Below are 18,852 nucleotides of genomic sequence, written 5' to 3'. Positions count from 1 at the left end.
CTCGAACTCAAGATGCCAGGATCGAGAGTCTCGTGCTCTACTGATTGAGCCAGCCAGGTACCTCTTGATGATGGTTTTCTCTGCTGTGCAGAAGCTTTTTACTTTGATATAATCCCACTTGTTTATTTTTGCTTTTGGTGTCAGATTCAAAAAATCATCACCAAGATCTAATTCAAGTAGCTTATAGCCTATATTTTCTTCTTAGAGTTTTATGGTTTCAGGTCTTATGTTCAAGTTTTTTATCTTGATTTACAGTTAATTTTTGTGTATGGCATAAGATAGTGGTCCAGTTTCATTCTTTTGTATGTGGCTGCCAAATTCTCCCAACACCATTTACCGAAGAGACTGTCCTTTCCCCCATTGTATATTCTGTGCTTCTTTGCCATAACTTAATTGGCCATGTATATGTGGGTTTATTTCTAGATTCTCTGTTCTATACCATTCATCTCTGTGTCTGTCTTTTATACCAGTACCAGCCTGTTTTAATTACTATAGCTTTGTAATATAGTTTAAAATCAAGGAGTGTGATGTCTCCAGCTTGGTTCTTCTCTCTCAAGATTGCTTTGCTATTTTAAGGTCTTTTGTGGTCATATAAATTTTAGGATTTTTTGCTCTGGTTCTGTGAAAATGCCATTGGAATTTTGAAAGGAATTGCATTGAATCTGTAAATTTTGGGGGGCTAATATGGGCATTTTAACAGTATTCATTCTTCTAGTCCATGAGCATGGAATATCTTTCCATTTATTTATGTCTTCTTCAGTTTCCTTCATTAATGCCTTATAGTTTTCAATATACAATTCTTTCGCCTAGTTGGTTATATATATTTCTAGGTATTTTATTCTTTTTGATGTAATTGTAAATGGGACTGTTTTCTTAATTTCTCTTTCTGGTATTTTGTTACTAGTGTATAGAGATGCAACATAGTTTTGTGTATAGTTTTTTATCCTGCATAAAACTTTACGGAATTTATTTTAACATTTTTTTTTGATGGCGCCTTTAGGGTATTCTTTATTTAATGTCATCTGCAAAGAATGACAGTTTAATTTTTTCCTTTCCAATTTGGATGTCTTTGATTTCTTCTTGCCTAATTGCTCTGGCTAGGACTTCTAGTACTATGCTGAATGAAAGTGGCAAGAATGGGCATCCTTATCTTGTTCCTGATCTTAGAGGAAAATCTTCCAGCTTTTCATTGTGAAGTATGATGTTACCTATGGGCTTATTGTCCATGGCCTTTATTATGTTAGGCTTGTTTCATCTATACATGCTTGGTTGCGAGTTGTTTTTTTTTTTTAATCATATATGGATGTTAAATTTTGTCAAATGCTTTCTCTGCATCTATTGATCATTTGATTTTTATTCTTAATTTTGTTAATGTGAGGTATCATGTAATGGATTTGTGGATACTGAATCATTCTTGCATCCATAGAATAAATCATACTTGATCATAGTGTATAATGCTTTCAATGTATTGTTGACTTCAGTTTTATAAACCTCGTAAGTAATGTTTAAGAAATTAATCTTAAAATCTTGAATCTTCTGTCCTATTCAATAGTTTTCCAGGAAAATTACTTATTAACTTGCTTGAGTTTATAAAATGACATGAAGGATATACTATTTATCCTACATAAGGTATTCAACTCTGCCTTTTAACAGTTTTGTGTAAAGTAACTTGTATGCATTTTAAATAGTCATCCATAAGGTATTGTCTGCTTATGTCAATTATTTTTAAAGTAAGAAAAATGATTTGAACTCTTTATGAATTTATCTTTTGTCAGTTAATGTATTTTAAAGAATTTCTTTCAGTACTTTTGTCCACACTAAGACCTTGTGAGAATACATGGATAATTGCTTGGTGAGAATGAAATCAGCCTATGTCAGAGTAGTAACTAAAAGTGCCCAGTGTGATCAGTTGTTTTGTCTTCTTTTTGTCTCCTTTTGATGTAGACTTTCTCTTCTTCAGTGTTTAATTGAACTCCAGAAAGGCTTACAAATTATCCAAAGTCATCTGCCATTTTGTACTCTCTGGTTAACCATGGATTCCTGTTTCCTTACCAGTGGTGAATAACCTCACCTAAATTGGGCAGAAATGCCCAGGATCTACTTGCCTTTCTCTCTACGTGCAGCTGGTGAGCAGCTGTATCGAAACTTTACATCCCTGATCATTTTTAATTGTACCTTATCAATGAGCTAAATAGTAACAGATTCTTAGTATTCTGGATTATCCTATGTTTGCTTCTGTTCCCTTAAATTGACATTTATTGTCAGAATTTTTAAAAAAAATTTTTAACGTTTTTTATTTATTTTTGAGACAGAGAGAGAGCATGAACGGGGGAGGGGTAGAGAGAGAGGGAGACACAGAATCGGAAGCAGGCTCCAGGCTCTGAGCCATCAGCCCAGAGCCCGATGCGGGGCTCGAACCCACGGACCGTGAGATCGTGACCTGAGCCGAAGTCGGACGCTTAACTGACTGAGCCACCCAGGCGCCCCTATTGTCAGAATTTTTAAACATTAAAATGGCATTTTTTTCTTAAGGTGTTGTTTTTCCTCAATTTTCCCATTGTTTAAAATTGAATGTTTTTATTATTAAAATTGAAAGCTTTTTAAACTTTATTTATAGTGTCCATCTCCATATGGGTTGTATATGCATTTGTTTTTTCAAACCTGGCGCATATTTCTTATACTTCTTCAAAGATACATTCAACCGAAAACCTAAAATAGTTTAGTGTTCCATAGGAGTATTTAGGATTGTTAAATAAATTGTATTATTGTGAAAGGGGGGGGGGGTTGCATTGGTTTGATAATAATCTGTTCATTTCTTATTTATTTTAACTGCAAAATAACTCATTATTCCAAGGAAGGATGACTTTAGATGTTTTACTAACAGCAAGAAAATGTTCTGATTGTTATGCAGCTTGAGTAAATTACAACTAGACCATTGAGATCTTAGTGGTTATTACAGATTAAATAACAAAACTCTGTGACAAAAAAAGAAATAAAACAAACATTCCAATAAATGTGGTTTCTCATAAATATCCACCATCCAAGGTTACAGACTGCTGTTGTTTATTAAAGCAAGTGTTTCAATTTGTACATAGGTCATTGCCATCTTTGGTTATCTGAATTAAGCAAATATTCAACTTTATAAGAACTTGAAAATTATAAATTTGTCTTAAATTTGACTTGTCTTTAGACTTCTTTCTCTCTAAACAAAGGGTTATGATTAGTCTAGGACTTAAATTTACGATAGCCTTTGGGTCAACAATTTTTTTTACTAGAAGTTTTTCACTAACGGCTCTGAAATTAATGGCCAGTGGTTTTAATTATAATTTTAGTCAAGGCAAACAAAAAAACTTAGGGCTCATGATTTAATTTTACAATATACACTATCATATTTAATCTTAGTAAGAATCCAGTGAAGTAGGTATTACCCTGTTTTGCAAAGAAGGAAACTGAAGCTCAGGAACCTACTAGGGACTTGGCAGAAGCCACCTAATTGTGAAATAAGTTGCAGTGCTGACTTTTGAGCCCCGAGAATCTGACATCAGACTTGGAGATCCATGGCCTTCACCTTGTGCTAGGAAACTCCTTGTTATCATCAGCTAACGGATGTGCACTCTTAAATCTATGGAAAGTAACTCTTCTAAATACTCTCAGGAAAGTCATTTGGGATCATAAAAAAAAAAAGCCCATCTTCAATAATAGGAATTGATCTTTCCTTTGAAGTCGGGTGCCGGGATAGGACTGAATCAATATTGAAGTCCTGTTTTTCCAATTTCCAGTAGATACTAGGAAGTACCAAACTGATAAATAAATGATACACTGGTACAAATTAGTCACCTTCATTTTCAATCAGTTATTCCTAGTCTCAACCCTTGCCATCCTTCTTTCTCCCTAGCTTTTCTTTCTTCATCTCCCTCATTTCAGTCTTCCCATGACTTTTCCATGCTTTTCTTGCTTTCGCCTTTTTCTATTATGTGTCTGTGAAGTTCTGCAAATCTCATTCTTTTTGTTCACTTCTTTTGACTGCAATTTCTTGCCACATTGTAAACCGGGAGAGCTATATTCTTTTCAGTGTTACAGATGTAGGTAGTTGTTCTAGAAGATGCCCAGTAGGCAAACGTGGGCTGAGAGTTATGGGAAGGAGCCCAGGATGAGCTTTATTTAGAACAAAATGTAGGCTAGATTGTTGCATAATAAATATGCTTGTGTATATCCATACGTGTGCACATATAAACTTGCCTGTATTTTCAAAAAGTTACCTAATAGGTGCTGATGCAAGAAACTTGAAGAAAGTTCTCTTAGATACCTTAAAATGAGGCATCTGCTGTCATCAGTAGCACCTTTATTTAGTGTGTCACTGATACATGAAAATTGAGCTATGACCTTTGCTGTTAGTGACTTCTACAGGTCCTGGTAATGGTTCTATGAAACTCTTCTCATTATGGATCAATTAATTCGTCAAAGGGAAAAGAAATGTAATGGTATTATTAAAATAAATATATGGGTATGTATTTATACATATAGACAAATATTTAAATATGTATGTTACCCTTGAATATTGTGTAATCTTGGATAATTTTCTTAACTCACATTTCCCTGAATTGTCTTTAATAAGTGTGTGATCTAGGTAAATTTCAAGAGATGAAAAAAGATAGAATCACTTGCTTATGTTTTCAGGTAACCTGATATATAGGAAACTTCGTAGTAACAACTCTTGTGGCTTCCTAAGCGTCCCTGATTGTAAGGCTTCCTCAACATTTTTTTCCCCATACACTTATGAACTGAGGCACAAGGTGTGTAAGAGATTAAGTAGAGGAAGAACAGAAATATCATTTCCTTACTGAAGGTTCATATTAATAGTTTTGTAGTATCCTCAGTAGTCCAGTATCTTTACCAGTAACGGTTAGTGTTGTCTTAGTTATAAGCAAAGACAAGTAGAGTCTAGTTAGTTCAAGCAAAAAAAGGAATTTATTGTCAGTCTCTTGAGTTTACTGTACAGATTATAGGAGATGGGAGAATGACACCTGGGAATAAACAGGATGTAGCCTAGATTTGGAGTTAGAAACAGCAAGTGCTACTCAGCATTCTTCTGAGGACTCCAGAAACATTGCAAGAAACAATTTCTATATATTTTTTTGAGTCTTTTGGTTACCATAATCAAGGTTCAGATTTCAAAGAAAGAGTATCCAATTTGGCCTGAATTGGGAAATGTGATAATCTTGGGAGGGGCACATCTTTAGCAGCAGTTGCTAACAGTTGATAAGATGATTTTTTGGGTGCTTTTATCAAAAACCCATGGAAGGGTTGGGCCACAGGAAACAAGTCTAGTGTATAAGTTCCCATTTTTCTCTAGAATTTGGCTTCACCACAAAATCTGATAATAACTTTCAAGTGAAAGCACATATTGAGATTGATCTTTACATGAAAATGATTAACTTGATCCACAAAACATACAGTAAAAGCAAGCGATAAAGAAAGGAAGCTAATAAAGGAAATTGATTTATTTGAAGTGCCGTGTGTCTCTTTCACTTTCCTGCCTATAGCAGGACACAATTAGTGGCAGTCTTGGCTCCAGTGGTCTGCCTGGCCAGCAGTAATCGGTTTTAGCCACGCCTCCTTTGATTGTGTTTTGTCTGAAGGCAAGGATAAAACAGCTTTGTCTTTACGTCTGAGATTGCCTGGTTCTTGAGATCAGGAACTTTTTAGAGGAAAGCATTCTTAATGGAGTAAGAGGAATTTAATTTACTGTTTTCAGCATTGTGTCCTGATAAACATTTTATGTCTTGTATATGTGCCTTATATATGTGACCATTTAATAAACACTCCTACATCAACATTTATTATTTTACCAAGTGTGTTTTCAGGATTGGAGGCTATGATATTATAATACCAATTTTTCAGATATTTAGCACAGTACCTGGCACAGTCACAATAAATGCAGAATTAAAGTTGGCTTTTGTTAGGGTAACAATTACTACAAATACCTCATGATAATTAAACACTTGTCACGTGCCAGGTCCCACTACGTAACACTTACGCAGTTGATTATTTTAAAAAAAATTTTTTAAACGTTTATTTTCAAAGAGAGAGAGAGAGACAGAGAGCAAGAAGGGGAGGAGCAGAGAGAGAGAGAGACACAGAATCAGAAGCAAGCTCCAGGCTCTGAGCTTGTCAGCACAGGACCCGATGTGGGGCTTGAAGTCAGTAACGGCAAGATCATGACCTGAGCCGAAGTTGGACACTTAACCAACTGAGCCCACAAAGCCCCCCATGAAGTTGATTATTATTGCCTTGATACTGATAAGAAAATTGAGGCTTAGAGAGGCAAAGATAGTCCTTTAGTGACAGACAACAAAAATCATTCTCACTCCATTTTTGAACCTCTGTTCTATAGGCATTTTTGAGGGGGTGTGTTCAGTGCCCTGCGTGATGTTTAGCACCATCCCTGGCCTTATCTTACAAAATGACGGTAGCACCCTTCTAGTTGTAATGGCCTAAAGTGTCTCCCAAAATTGCTCAAAGCCCTAGGGTGGGAGAGGGGAAATGGGAGCAAAATCCTAAAATCGCACCCACTTGAGAACTACTGATGTAGCTAGTTTGAGGGGAGAACTACACTACAGGCTCTCTGCTAATGCTATACTGAAGCCTGGGTAGCCTTGTCATGCCCCTTCAGGAATGGGGTTTCTGTGGTGGCTCCTTCTGCTTCCTGTTGTTTGCTTGCTTGCTTGCTTCCTTCCTTCTTTCCTTTCTTTCTTTGTGAAAGCGAGATGGGGAGAGAGAGAGAGAGGCAGGCAGGCAGGCAGGGGGAGGGAGACAGAACAGGCCAGAGAGAGTAGAAGACAGAAAATATCTTAAGCTGATGGCACAGAGCCTGATGTGGGGCTCGAACCCAGAAACTGTAAGATCATGACCTGAGCTCAAATCAAGAGTCAGGTGTTTAACCGACTGAGCCTCCCAGGCTCCCTGTGCTTCCTGTTGCTTTCTAAGTCTTTCACAGTGTAGCCTGAGTCATAGGACTGTGCCTTCACTGAATAGGAGTCTGAGAAAGTGGGTTCTTTCTTCTGAAGCTCTGCAAATGTTTAGGCTTTGGTGATGGGGTTTGTAAAGCATGGTCCTGGAACTTTATTTTTTTATTTTATTTTTTTTAATTTTCAACGTTTTTTATTTATTTTTGGGACAGAGAGAGACAGAGCATGAACGGGGGAGGGGCAGAGAGAGAGGGAGACACAGAATCGGAAACAGGCTCCAGGCTCTGAGCCATCAGCCCAGAGCCCGATGCGGGGCTCGAACCCACGGACCGCGAGATCGTGACCTGGCTGAAGTCGGACGCTTAACCGACTGCGCCACCCAGGCGCCCCGGTCCTGGAACTTTAAAAACAAACAAACAAAAACAAAACATATTACGTTCAACAGACGGAAGGGCTGTCATGCTTAGTTACGGGTCCTGGGAACTCAGAAGACAGACAGGCTAAAGTCTCATTAAGGAGAAACAGAATGGTGATGGGATACTAGTGCTGTGATGGAGAGAGGGATCAAGAGCTACCTGTAAATCCGGTGAAAGGAGTGTCTGCCCGAGCTCAGGGAATATGTCCAGAGAAGGTGACTTTCAGCGTTGTCCTGAAGAATGAATGGTTTTCCTCCAAGTCAGAAAAAGGGTCTTGGTTACTGCCATATCCAGATATAACCACTAGCATAGACTCTGTGGCCTGCAATGATAGATTCTCATTTTGTGGGCTTCTATTTATAATGCACTTTCTTGTTTGTTAGGTGATGAATAGCCTCTAAAGTGTTAGGTTGAAGAGGGGAGATTTTGTATTCTTTTCGTAGTCATAATGGTTTACCATGTGCAGAGAGGCGTTTGGTCCTGGGGCTGTCTTAGCTTTCCTGCCATCGGGTTTCTTGATGCTGTTGAGGGAGCTCTGAGTAATGCTTCCTTTTCCAAAGGGAGGCTAACAACTTAGAGACATGTAGGTGTTGAAGAAAACTCAGTCCCTAAATGAGCCTCTCCCTCTCTGATATAATTAGAAGACATCTTTACTGAAGGGCACATTATTTCTTAATTGGCGTATTAGGCTATTGGAAGATCATTTTAATTCACTATGATTGATGGTAGATAGATGTTCTTCTCTCATGGGGTAGATATTCCATACAAATTTTCAAGTATAACTTTCTCTTAAAGTATTCAATATGACCAAACACATCTATCAACACCGTTTTGTCCTCACTATCGGAGAGAGGGTGTGCTGCGAATACCTCCTTTGCTCCCCCTTTTCAGCACTGCATTTGTTGTGCTAGTAAAGACAGCTTGAGAATGAACAAACAGTTGATCACAGTGATCTAGGCAAAGATGGACGCCTATACTCCTATGGCGTGTTCCTGGCTAGTCAGTTCTCCAGAGAGATGGTTAAACACTGTTAGGTCAAAGTCCATGGAAAGGAAATCCAAGCACCACCAGCTCCTGAGATAATTTCACCAACCAGCACTTTTTTAAAACTAAACTCTATGCCCACTGTGGGGCTTAAACTCATTACCCTCAGATCAAGAGTCTCCAGCTCTACCAACTGAGCCAGCCAGGCGCCCCCAACCAGCACTCTTGAAGCTGCATGAAGACACACCTACTGATTGCTTCTTTCTTTGCCTGACTCCGTCATTGCAATTCTGCTTGCTTACACTGGTGGTTTCAGTGCTGCTTTTTCTTTGTGTTCCTGGGCATTTATTTTCAGACGTAGTAAGTGCCACTTGAGGAAGACTAGGACTGTTGACTCTCATTATCCTCTCCGCAGGGTACAGTGTAGGCTTTGTATGCTAACGCAGAGAACCTGTCAAAACCTTTCTAAGGTACTGAAGATCTCTCTGCCAAATCAGAATTGTGTCCTGGGCATGAGCACTGCTGCAAAAAGGTGGTCCTTGAGAGTAGATACTTCTTCTGAATGTTGGATTAAGAGTGGGTGAAGTCTGCCAAGATGGTTGGCCACAAAGACATTCTTTTCATTCAATAAAAATTAATTGAGCATTTACCATGTGCCAGGTACTGTGTTCATCAATAAAGATACAGTGGCTGGTACTCTCTACCCTCCAGGAGCTACAAATCTGATCTGTTCCATTTTTGGACTATTTCTAGCCCTCGGTGCCAATACTACTTTATTATGAGTAAAAATTATTATGGGTAAAATACTGTATTTTATAAACCCCGACAAGGCTTCTCTGAAATTTAGATAATTTGAAAACAGGTGTCTCTGAGAAATCGGGTGCATAATGTTGCAGTAATAGGTTTTTAAAAAATGAATAGAATTAATCAGTTGTAAAAATAAAGGTTATTTTTCTTTATCTCAGCCAACAGAGAAATTAAGCAGTTTTTAGAATTGGTGTCCTCTTTAAAGGATACTTTCTGCCAGATCTGATTAGTTTTACAAAAGATAATAGCTATACCTCAAATTAATAGCACTAAATATCATGACCAAAAAAGTTAGTACAGTTAAGTGGAAGCCACAGTGAAATCCAACCAGAACTCTCTACATTGGTATTTCCATCACGGTTAACTTCTGCCACCCTCATGCTCCTTGGAAAAACTTCCTCTCTGTTTTGCAACTGACTGCAGGTTATTCTTAGATTTAGACAGGAAAACAAAAACTGAGTGACAAGACCAGATGCACTTTACCTCGGTTATGAATACAGTCTGATGTGGATGTCTATGGGATTATCTTTTTTCTTTTTGACCCTTCTTTAAGTAGAATGAAAGATGATAAAGATCAGGAGATGGGAGGAGTTGGCAGAAAGGCGAAAACAATGGCCCCTTAATAAGACTCTTAGTAATCAGGCAGGCATTTGTGTTTTGAGTTAGAGATGTGAAAGTGACAGACTGACCATTTTGAAGGCTGCCATCATTACAGACTGGCGTGTTTCTAATTACACATGAAATGAAAGGCTTCAGAGACGAAATGACCCAGAACACTCAACCATTTAAGTATCTGATTAAGGCAAGTAAGCCTTGTAAAGACCAAAGTGCAAGACTGCACTGGTCCATTTTTTTCAGACTCATTTGAAATCTACTCTTTTTTCTCTACCTCCTTTTGTTTTTTCTGTCCAACTACTTTTGTACCCAAATTTGGAATGTTCACATCTGATCTATCAAGTGCCAGCAGGAAACAGATGGCCCGATCAGAACATTGAATGGGAGGGGGTTTTAGTAAAGGGACTATTTTTAAGGTATAAGCAGACTGGGGGGAAAGTAAAAGTAGTTGAAGAAGCACCAGGGAGTGGCACCGGAGGGAAGCCGGTGTTGCCTCTATGCCTGAATGGGCAAACAGGTAGGAGAGCCACACAAGAGCTAGTCCTATCCAAGGGGGCTCGATGGAGATTAGAGAAGCATGAGAAGAATTAGAGGGAGTAAATACCCCCATCTTCTCTCCCTTCATACTACTGCTCTTTTGCTCATGATTCTCATTGGCCAAACCTACCAGAAGTCAGAGGAGAAGTGAGTCTGACAGATACATAGAAAATAACTTGCTAGGACATAGCACACTAAGGGCAGAGCATAGATCTGGGGGGCAGATGGAGAATAACCAGCACATATGCCTTTCATTATCATAAACCAATAGGAAGATCCCATGTATATAGGCAGATTAACTTGCCTTCACCTTCTAGTACAGAACCAAAGAATTCACCACAATTATATTGAGCCGCTACTATGGGCAAGGCAAAAATAACCACTACAAATGCATAGGATATGTTATTTGTCATGAGTAGACCCCTTGGATCCTGTACTATCAGGGTGTGCAGAATTGGCACTTCCATATGCAGAGAATATAAATGGAGTGAACTGGTCTGGGCCTTAGGGATTTAGATTTGGGTCTGTTAAGAGCTCTGTAGCCCTTGCTCTCTCTGAAGACATCAGTTGCTGTGAAGTGCCTGGGAATTCAAGCCTGACATTTTCAGGCTGTCTCATCTTTTTTTTTTTTTTTTTTTTTAACCAAAGAAGTGTTATAGCTAGGGGGAAAAAAAAGTATTTTTAAATGTTCATGACTAATTCATTTTCCTTTTTAGAGACCTGTAGTTTAAACTAACAAATTCCTCTCATTAAGAGCTGATGGCCCTTAAGTTCTTTGGCCTTTTGACATCCTTTCTGTACTGTTCCAAAATAAATGGTATAATCCTACATACTATGGGAGGCCCACCTCCCCATCCCCAGCCCTTCCAAACATTTGAGAGATTCTATGATGTTCTCCCACCTCTTGACCTGGGTTCCTGCTTGTGTGTGCATGCTGGTGTCCCCACTCAGCCTCTTGCTTTTGGTGACCAGCAGACCTCTCTTGCCTCCTCCTCCAGTCCCCAGAGCACCACCAAACCCAAGGTGATTGTTTAGAACAGCTTTTATCTGGAGGTGTACTCATAATAGAAGGTGATTCTATGACCAAGCAGGCATCCCTTCCCGTACGAAGTCTCCTGCCACCATCTTGGCCACCCTCTGAGGTGGAGCTTCTCCTCAAGCTCTTTGCTTCTAAGCCCCAGGCTGCCATCAGTGTCCTTCATTCCTCTCTTCCTACTCCCACGCATGTTCCAACTCCTGTCTTCTCCAGGTCCTCAAGTTGGGCTGTCCTCTCCCGTTCCCTGCCTTATATAGCACCTAGACTCACAAATCCCAATTGCTGTTGTGTGGTTTGTTGCAACTTCTGTGTCAGATTAGGCCCCTAGATTATCAAAAGACCCACTGAAAGAAGCAGTCTTAACTAAAGAGCATTTGTTACTCTCCCCTAGATGCTGCTGTCCAGGCAAAGCAATCTGCTCAGTATTACTGACTTCCATAACCCACCTCTTCTGTCCTATTTCCATGATAGAACTGCCTGCCTCAGACCCCCTCCTGAAGGTAGGAAGCAAGAAGGTACTCTGAGTTAAGAAACAGGATTTACCTCAAAAGAAATCTCCAACTCTCTCAAGTTTGGAAGTAGGGGGCATTGGGGACAACTTGCCAAGCTGAGACACACAAAAGCTTTTCTTTTAGGAGGCATGACAATCTAAAAAAATATATATATATATATATATGTGTGTGTGTGTGTGTGTGTGTGTGTGATAACTGATGAGATAGGAGCACACAAAAGCTTTTCTTTTAGAAGGCATGAAAATCTAAAACAATATTTATGTATCATAGCTGATGAGATAGGGACTGGTTTCAAGGCTAAAAGGTGATTATAATCACCCACATAGCTATTGCAAATGGTGTCCTACTTTGTATTTTTGTTTATTATAGGCTGCAGGGAAGTAAATTACCACCTTGTTGTCAGCCAATAATCGTTTTCCGGGAAAAGGTAATTTATCCTCTGAAAGAGAATATTCACCTGCTCACCTTTTTGATTGCTCCATTGTGTGTGTGACTGCTACACTGCCTACTGATCATGAAATCCATGTTTCTGTCCCCACATCCCACGTGAAACCAGACCAAAGTGGGGTGTGTGGCAGAGATCTGTGATCAGATTGCAGTTCGCAGCCTGGCCCGCCCCTGGCGGTCATCGTGGCATCGTGAAGGCCATAGGCGGCCGATGTTCTCAGCATCTATCTCATGGAGTTTAACTTGTGTGGAAATTAGTCTGTGTTCACAAAATGTTGGAGGATACCACTTCCTCCATCTTGAGGGTTAAGTATGGGAGGAAATGGTATATTCACTTTAGAACGAGAGGGGAAAAGATGCCATTGTAAAAAAAAAAAAAAAGAAAAGAAATTTTACTCGAAATCTCTTCAATAACCCAGATACTACAATGAGAGGAAACATTTCTGGGATTTGAATTAAATACCTTAAGATGTACTTTAACTTTTAGGTGATTTATGTGGTTCCTAGTTAGCAGATTGTTGCTTCAAGGACCGAAAAGCTGACAGGAAGTCCATTGTAGTCTAAAAGGGGCTGATTATATAGCACAAAACAGATAACGTTAGCATCAGCTTTCAAAACTTCTCTGCTAAGCATGGTATTTACTTCTCAGAATATGATACAGTTTCATTCTTACCCATGGAATTTCCCTCTTCAATTCTTATTTTAAAGTTATATGTATATATTTTGCAGAAGTGCACAAATTTAATAACCGTAGGTTAATGGACATGACAACAGAACACAGATGTACATACAAGTGTTTTTATTATTTATACTATTATTTTATTTGTAAAGCCTTTTCTTGTAACACAACTGGACTTTATTGCTCTTTCTAAAAACATAGATTTTGTTTCTACCTCTGTGGTATATAAATAATGTTTTTACTTGGTTCCAATGAAATCACAAAGATTGATTCCATGTACTTTACTCCTCCTATGTAATTCAACTTATTGGGCCCTACACTAGCTTTCATATTTAAAAAAAATTTTTTTAATATTATTTTATTTTTGAGAGAGAGAGACAGACAGAGCATGAGCAGGGAAGGGGCAGAGAGAGAGGTAGACACAAGATCTGAAACAAGCTCCTGGCTCTGAGTTGTTAGCAAAGAGCCCGATGTGAGACTTGAACCCACGAACTGGGTGATCATGACCTGAGCCGAAGTTGGCACTTGACTGAGCCACCCAGGCGCCCCTCTCCTTCATATTTTTAATGAATAAAGTACATAGCTTACAAAGTATCTCTCTAGATTTCAGACAAAAGTAATACATATAAAACTTACGGGATATGTGTTATAAAATGCTCATATTACTCTAAAAGAACATGTTTATGACTCGTAGGGGGAAGTGCTAACACTTATGTGAATTCTTCAGTGAGTGACCCTGTTCCCCATATGGTTAAACAGACAAAAATCTGTATTTCTTGCTAACATTTCCAATTAACATTAATTAACTGTCACACTTGATGTGCGGGATCTGACTTGCCATTTGTAGATTACAGCCTTGGTGTTGACTTGCTCCTTTAGTTAGATTCTTTGCTGGCTGGACTTTTGCTTGGGTAGTGGACGCTTGGAATGTCATTGCTATGAGTTTGCTTTCTCCTCTCTCCCTAGCAATAGACCTCATAGGTTTAGTAGGGGGAGAGGTTACAAAAACATGGACTTAAAATAAAATTGGATATCGTTTGCAGATTTCAATTACCTGTCCCTCACTATTAGGGGAGGTAGAGTGCCAACTCCCTACATAGTGTGAGGACTTTGAAAATATGTCCAGGTGGTTCTACAAAAATGTGCCTCTCAGATTTTTTGTCACCGTAGCATAATTGAAGAACGTAGTCGCTGCTATTTTGGACCTGCCACTGTGTCCTGCTAGGGGCACACTTCCTGTAGCAAATGAATGAAGGCAAGTGGGCTAGTAGTACACACCCATACCTGTGATATATGTGGTTCTTTCTTTGGAAGACTGGCTCTGGGGCTCCTTATGGGTCTGGCCAAACCTCTCATGGACTTACTCTGGAGCCCAAGATGGCTCCTACCCAAAACTACCTTCCACCATCTCCTCTAGAGGAATCAGACTCACATGGTGGTATGGCAGCTAGCTCTTTCTGTCTTCTGTTCTTCCTTCCCTCTGCCCACTGCCCCCTGTGATAAATCTCTTACATGTCTAATCCTGACTCATGGTCTGCTGATGAGAGAAACAGCATCGACACAAAGAGCATTAAGTTCTGTGTCTAAATTAATTTAAATGTTACTCTTCTTTCCCTTAACTGAAGTTCATCTTTGAATACTTTGAGTGGGGAGAGAACTATCTTCATAGTGAAGAAATTTGTTCATTTGTTCGTTTTCCGTGCCTTATACCGTAATGACTGTAGCCCGTAGAGTAGAAGTTTCCCTGTTGCTGTGATAGATTTTCATATGTGATTTTTGTGGGGTAATAAAGAGAAAAAAAGGAAAAGAAAAACAAAGCCTCCCCCTTCCCAAATTAAACCCAAACATCGGAATGATAATGTTTTCATCGTTCATAGTGATTTTTTTTGTTAATATTCTGGGGGAAAAAGAGAAAGATCCATTTGTTAGTCTACATCCTAAAATTTAATTTTGTTTTCATTTTAAAAATAATTTGTTTTGAGGTGCAATTCATAATAAAGTAACCATGTTGAAGTGAACAGTATTGTGGCTTGTCTGCCTCCACCTGGTTTCAAGACATTTCCGTCATCCCAAGGTAAACCACTTACCCATTAAGCAGTTTGTCCCCATTCTCCCCACTGCCCCAGCCCTTCATAAACTTTAATCTATGTTCCATATCCATGAATTCTCTTCTGGTTATTTCATACAAATGGACTACATATTGTATGAGTAGATCAAACCTTAGGTCACCACCTGTGAATGTGGCTGATGTTGGGACCAATGACATGGGGGAGTAGCTCTGAATATTAAATGAAATAGGATGTTGGCCCCAGTTAGTGTGGTGCCAGGTGGGTAGTAAGTTCTTTGTGTTAGCTGCTCTGTATGTTAGCTGTTGTTGTGGTCTGTGGTGCAGTGTGGTGGGGGGTGGGAGGGTAGTGAGGTGAGGTTGGGGTATTGTGTGGTTGCAACAGTTGTGGAGTTGATGTTATTTCCTACCAGAGGACATGTGTCTCTGAAGTCAGTGTCTCTCTAAGGATGAAATCAAAGTCCTGGCAATCTCTCAAGTAAAATATAACTGCCCCAGCTGGACAAAAAGTAAAATAGATAATTCAAAAATTCTATTGTAAATGAATTTGAAATCAAAATTCTGGTGCTCATTTCTTTGTTGAGACTAAGCAATGAAATCCTACCTCCTGTCCTACGTTCTAACTGAAATGGGCACTTGATCTTGGGATGATTTGGCTTCTTACCAGGTATTCAACTTATCAAGTGTATCTATTCTAGCCTTTATCCCCCTCTTTAATCCCTCGTATTTTTTAAATGCTTTTCTCTGTGTTCAGAGCCCAATTTAGCCTTGTGATCGCTCTCGGCCTAAACCCATCACCTTTCTCTTCTTTAAAGGCATGACTCATTGACTTCTACCTCTTGGTATCTTTTATTTTCCTCTTTCTCCTTGCTTATAAAAACACATAGACTTCTTGTTTTCCTTTTATCAGAAAGAATACAGCAAATGACGAAGAGTGTGGACTTTGGATTCTACCCTTAATCCATACTGAGAGCTCAGTGACTTTAAGCAAGGATTTTAACCTCTCTAAGCCTCATTGCCTTCACCTATTAAATGGGGAGGTTGTTATGCTGAGGACTTAAGGAGATAGACCATGTAAATAAAATGCTTAGGAAAGTTTCTGCCATGAACTAAGTGTTACCTAATGATGATGACCGTGATGATATAGCTTATCTGTGCTCCTCAATCCTTTACCATGTAGAACTCAATCTCACAAAATACTACTGCTTTCAAAGGTGCATCTTGGCTCAGACCTTTCTTTTGAATTCTATTTCTGTCTTTTCTGAATAGTTGCACTCCTCTGTTCTGCTGTCATCTTAAATGTGACTTCTGGGAAGCCAGGATTCTGTTTTTGACCTTCTCCATCTCTATTGTCTTAAAGTATCACCCACCTTCGGGTTCATGCAATGATCTTTGAGTACTTGTGAATAGGTTATGTTCTCACATTTCTAAAATAACCAAGTCCTATGTGTTCTCATGACCTCTTTGTCATCTGTTTACTTTCATTTCTACACCCAGGGCTACAGATCCAATCTGAGACACCCCTTTCAGGACTCAGTGCAGTTTCAGTGGTTGTGGTGGTGGTGATAGCAGCATAGCTAATGTTTATTGAGCTCTTACTTTGTGCCAGAAACTCTTCTGAGCATATATCACATGGATCACTTTACTAAATCCTCACAATAGCTTTCTGACATTCTGACAAACAGAATCAGACAGAATTCTGATTTACTGTTTCCTCCCTCAGAGCTGAAAAAACTCAGGTTCAAAGACATTAAACAACTTGCATAAGGCCCTGGTACTTAGACTTGGAACCTAGCCAGGGTGACTCAGGTGCTTATGTACTTAATGACCCTCCACTGCTTCCTTAGCCTTCCCCCTTCCTTGCCAATTGCTCTCCCTGCTTCCAGTACCAGTTCTCTTGAGGTTGGGCACCATTGCTGCCAGATTACAATAGTAATATTAAGTGCAGTTCCTTGACTGTAAGGATTGGGGGTTGGGAGGTAGGGAAGGTTACCCACACTTAAGTGGGCATGTAAATACCCTGAAATTGCATGTGAAGTGGGTTGATTGGTTTCTCAAAAGGAAGCAAGAATCTGTGTCTTGCATAATGTCCCAGAAGGCTCCTTGAATTGGCATTCTGTGCTATCTTCAATTACTCTGCAGTCAATTTTCTCTAGACTTTCTCACATTATCTCCATTCCTACACCTCTGTCCCCTCACACTGGTCCATTTACTGTTTCCCCTCACAGCCCTCTCCCACCTTCAGTCCTGAAGCTTTGCTTACACCGTTACTATACCCTAATAGACCCCTACTTTCCCCTCCCTATTTTCTTTCCTGTCCATTCTCCATAGTTGGTCCTCTGCCTTACCTCCTTTTGATATCTTCATAGATGACTCCAGGCTGGTAATGAGAGGACTTTCCTCTGAGTATCACAGCACACAAAACAGAGGTGCCACTCAGAGGCCCACAGCAGCCCCTCAGGAAACTTAGAGTGAAGCTAGCTCATCATTGCCATATGGGATAGAGAGCCCACTGTTGCCAGGTGGCCCAGTCTTTTTGAAAGGTAATGTAAATCTGAATAAATTAAGTACAATCTCATACATTTGTAAAGCTGACAATTAAATGGAAAAAAAAATTACCAGGAGACAAACAAAATTTGGGGGCTGCCACCAGATTTTGACTTCTGCTCGGGAGTATTTTATCCACATTTATCAACTCAAAGTCTTTCTATTTGTTCAAGTTTCCAAAATTTCTTGGAAGAAATTCTCAGTTGTCCCTTTTGTAAAATCATCTTTTTTTCTCCCTAATAATTAGTACAGAAAATGTGAGGATAGGAGCGTAATAATAAATATCATGTAATCGAAGTATTCATTGTACTGCACACATCATATATGATACCTTGTGTGGGTGCCACCTTCTGTCACAAACAGTGATTTGAATTAAAAAAATGTATTCAGATAAGACAAAAAAAACGTTTAAAACACATTTGGCTTAAAACACACACTTCAACACTTATTGTAGTAAATTATCAGGCAACCACTCAATTGCAAGTGTTTTGTGAAGAGTTCAACTTCTTGACTAGAGAAAATTAGACTGAGTGCTTTTCCTCTTTTTTAATATTAGAAATGCAGATTGAAAATAAGCTTTTCAAAAAAATTGAATATCCATATATTGTTGTTAAGGTAAACTGAAATTATTTTCATTTGGCAGTTTTGAAGCAAGTAAGTGAATGAAATTTGAGGTTGATGACTTTTAATTACATCTCTTTTCATTTTCCTTTGTGCGTATTCTTAAAAGTGACAATGCTTAGAGCAAATGTCACTTCATCATCAACAGCTTTGCAACTCCTTAATTGCTGCAGACACATATACTGTAAGAACCTGTGAACAGTGATCTCAGAGGAGCATATGAATGGCTCAGCCAATCACTTGGGCTGGTCAACTGTCCCACTTGCCTCCAAGTCCCCAAGAATTTGTGTAGTGCTTGACTTTAGTTAAGGGAAAGATAGATGTTGATGGGGGTGGGGGTGGTGTATGCAGGACCAAGGGAAAAATAGAAGGAGATGACAGTCTGTCAAACAAGAAATGTTCTTTTGACAGGTGCATTGTATGTAGAGAATACATAATGAAAGAAATGACAGTAATTAAAATACGGTTACTTAAGTGAATCATTGCCTGAAACATGGTTGCATGGGAAGGACCTCATTATAGACCATACTGGGCATGTAAATATATTTCTGTCAAGGGGTAATTAACTTGCTCTCAGGTGGAGTGATTTGGTCCCCTGCACTGGACAAGCACAATCCA

General features: G+C 39.2%; 1 protein-coding gene across 4 annotated transcripts in view; it reads left to right on the top strand.

The window, feature by feature from the left end:
• Nucleotides 1-18,852, top strand: part of FHIT (fragile histidine triad diadenosine triphosphatase) — a 1,417,053-nt gene that overhangs the window by 744,890 nt on the left and 653,311 nt on the right. The window lies entirely within an intron of this gene.

Source organism: Lynx rufus, unplaced genomic scaffold (genome assembly GCF_022079265.1).
Source record: "Lynx rufus isolate CCGP_SWC_20201006 ecotype Redwood Valley unplaced genomic scaffold, mLynRuf1.p SCAF_4, whole genome shotgun sequence".
Classification (NCBI taxonomy): Eukaryota; Metazoa; Chordata; class Mammalia; order Carnivora; family Felidae; genus Lynx; species Lynx rufus.
Note: the sequence above shows the minus strand (reverse complement) of the source record. Positions and strands in the feature narration are given on the sequence as shown.